Raw genomic sequence first — 3,983 nt, 5'->3', positions numbered from 1 at the left:
AACCACCCGTATGTACACATTAAGTAAACATTAGAGTAACCACCCGGATGTACACATTAAGTAAACATTAGAGTAACCACCCATATGTACACATTAATTAAACATTAGAGTAACCACCCGTATGTACACATTAAGTAAACATTAGAGTAACCACCCGAATGTACACATTAAGTAAACATTAGAGTAACCACCCATATGTACACATTAATTAAACATTAGAGTAACCACCCGTATGTACACATTAAGTAAACATTATAGCAACCACCCGTATGTACACATTAAGTAAACATTAGAGTAACCACCCATATGTACACATTAATTAAACATTAGGAGTAACCACCCGTATGTACACATTAAGTAAACATTATAGCAACCACCCGTATAATGTTTAATTAATGTGTACATACAGGTGGTTACTGTAATGTTTACTTAATGTGTACATATGGGTGGTTACTCTAATGTTTACTTAATGTGTACATACTGGTGGTTACTGTAATGTTTAATTAATGTGTACATACAGGTGGTTACTCTAATGTTTAATTAATGTGTACATACGGGTGGTTACTCTAATGTTTAATTAATGTGTACATACGGGTGGTTACTCTAATGTTTACTTAATGTGTACACAGTAACCACCCGTATGTACACATTAAGTAAACATTATAGCAACCACCTGTGTACACATTAAGTAAACATTACAGTAACCACCTGTGTACACATTAATTAAACATTAGAGTAACCACCTGTATGTACACATTAAGTAAACATTATAGTAACCACCCGTATGTACACATTAAGTAAACATTACAGTAACCACCCGTATGTACACATTAATTAAACATTACAGTAACCACCTGTGTACACATTAAGTAAACCTGCTAAGATGAGAACAGTGTCTTTGACTATGTTTTTGTGTTTCAGATTTATGATTCCAACGTTTATAACCTATTTTTATTCTTTCTGTAATGAGATTTCTGTTGTTTGTTGATCATATGATATGCACAATATTTTGATTTGTTTTTAGAATTTAATATAAAGTTTATAGAGTAGTTTATAGAAGTTTTGATTCTAGGACACATCATCGTAGAGTTCTACCTCTATCCTAGTTTTAGAACTCACAAACTATGGGCCAATATAGATCTCTATGTATGATGTTTTTTTAAATATTATTATTTTATTTTGTATTTATTTTAAAACAAATTTTCAACTCAAGGGTTAATGTTAAAAAAAAAAGAAAAGTTATTTTCATCAAGTTTCAGCATTCATCCAAGTGGCTTCCATTTCCTACCTTAAGATGAGCTCTATTCTCTCAGGTTTTATCCGCCATTTATTCCCTGTGTTGAACAGTGAAGTCTGTACACTGTTTCTCTCTGTATAGTTTTCACTATGTTCGTTATTCAAATATAATAAAATTACAAATTTCTTCCTTACCGTTCATCGTTTTTGTTCTCAACATGACTAAAGAACATGAAATACAATAATATAAAATAATGCTAGTGGAAGATTTTCTTTTATGGGTTTGCAAATATACAATAAACTTACAGGGGCTTCTACCATAGTTATCTGTTATATGCTTTATTGATTTTTTAAAAACTAAAGTCTGTTAGTGATTACAACATGTTTCTGCAATAATGGTGGAAACAAAGTACATGTCGTTACAAATATTATAACAGTAGTAAATGGTGCTGGTTACAATGTTTTAGAAGTAACAACAAGAATAAACCGGTTACAATGTTTTAGAAGTAACAACAAGAATAAACTGGTTTCAATGTTTTAGAAGTAACAACAAGAATAAACTGACAGTGGTTTAGAAGTAACAACAAGAATAAACCCGTTACAGTGTTTTAGAAGTAAGAACAAGAATAAACTGGTTACAGTGTTTTAGAAGTAACAACAAAATAAACAGTTACAATGTTTTAGAAGTAACAACAAGAATATACTGGTTACAGTGTTTTAGAAGTAAGAACAATAATAAACTGGTTACAATGTTTTAGAAGTAACAACAAAATAAACAGTTACAATGTTTTAGAAGTAACAACAAGAATATACTGGTTACAGTGTTTTAGAAGTAAGAACAATAATAAACTGGTTACAATGTTTTAGAAGTAAGAACAAGAATAAACCGGTTTCAATGTTTTAGAAGTAACAACAAGAATAAACCGGTTACAATGTTTTACAAGTAACAACAAGAATAAACCGATTACAGTGTTTTAGAAGTAACAACAAGAATAAACTGGTTACAGTGGTTTAGAAGTAACAACAAGAATAAACTGGTTACAGTGTTCTGGAAGTAACAACAAGAATAAACCGATTACAGTGTTTTAGAAGTAACAACAAGAATAAACCGGTTACAATGTTTTACAAGTAACAACAAGAATAAACCGATTACAGTGTTTTAGAAGTAACAACAAGAATAAACCGGTTTCAATGTTTTAGAAGTAACAACAAGAATAAACCGGTTTCAATGTTTTAGAAGTAACAACAAGAATAAATTGATTACAGTGGTTTAGAAGTAACAATAAGAATAAACCGGTTTCAATGTTTTAGAAGTAAAAACAAGAATAAACCGGTTACAGTGGTTTAGAAGTAAAAACAAGAATAAACCGGTTACAGTGGTTTAGAAGTAACAACAAGAATAAACCGGTTACAGAAGTTAAATTGGTTATTAGGGCAACTCAGGAGCTGGTAAAAACTATGTTCGGCAGTGGACATTTTAAGACGTTGAATTATTCCATCAGGTTGTTGTAGCTCTATAAAATCAAATGTATCGTTATTCATTGTGGCACATCTCGGAAACAGAAGCAAATGATTGATGACAGAGTATATAGGCAGTGACATAACTAGGTATCTTTGTTCCCGGGACAAGTTTGACGAATTTTCCCATGATTGATGACAGAGTATATAGGCAGTGACATAACTAGGTATCTTTGTTCCCGGGACAAGTTTGACGAATTTTCCCATGATTGATGACAGAGTATATAAGCAGTGACATAACTAGGTATCTTTGTTCCCGGGACAAGTTTGACGAATTTTCCCATGATTGATGACAGAGTATATAAGCAGTGACATAACTAGGTATCTTTGTTCCCGGGGCAAGTTTGACGAATTTTCCCTATCCCATCCCAACCCCGCACACTTTGTATAATCATAAAACAAGAACATCATGTACTTTTATTTTAATTTGTACCTTAACAGTGAGTGCGAGTCTCTCATCGAAATAAGTTACCACATTACAGTGAGCGCGAGACTCTCATCGAAATAAGTTACCACATTACAGTGAGCGTGAGACTCTCATCGAAATAAGTTACCACATTACAGTGAGCGTGAGACTCTCATCGAAATAAGTTACCACATTACAGTGAGTGCGAGTCTCTTATCGAAATAAGTTACCACATTACAGTGAGCGCGAGACTCTCATCGAAATAAGTTACCACATTACAGTGAGCGTGAGACTCTCATCGAAATAAGTTACCACATTACAGTGAGTGCGAGTCTCTTATCGAAATAAGTTACCACATTACAGTGAGTGCGAGTCTCTTAATGTGGTAACTTATTTCGATACAGTGAGCGTGAGTCTCTATCGAAATAAGTTACCACATTACAGTGAGCGCGAGACTCTCATCGAAATAAGTTACCACATTACAGTGAGCGCGAGTCTCTCATCGAAATAAGTTACCACATTACAGTGAGCGTGAGTCTCTTATCGAAATGTTACCACATTACAGTGAGCGTGAGACTCTTATCGAAATAAGTTACCACATTACAGTGAGCGTGAGACTCTTATCGAAATGTTACCACATTACAGTGAGCGTGAGACTCTTATCGAAATAAGTTACCACATTACAGTGAGCGTGAGACTCTTATCGAAATGTTACCACATTACAGTGAGCGTGAGTCACTCATCGAAATAAGTTACCACATTACAGTGAGCGTGAGTCTCTTATCGAAATGTTACCACATTACAGTGAGCGTGAGTCTCTTAT

This window comes from Limulus polyphemus, unplaced genomic scaffold, assembly GCF_000517525.1.
Source record: "Limulus polyphemus unplaced genomic scaffold, Limulus_polyphemus-2.1.2 Scaffold7009, whole genome shotgun sequence".
NCBI classification, from domain to species: domain Eukaryota; kingdom Metazoa; phylum Arthropoda; class Merostomata; order Xiphosura; family Limulidae; genus Limulus; species Limulus polyphemus.
This window is presented reverse-complemented; position numbering follows the sequence as displayed.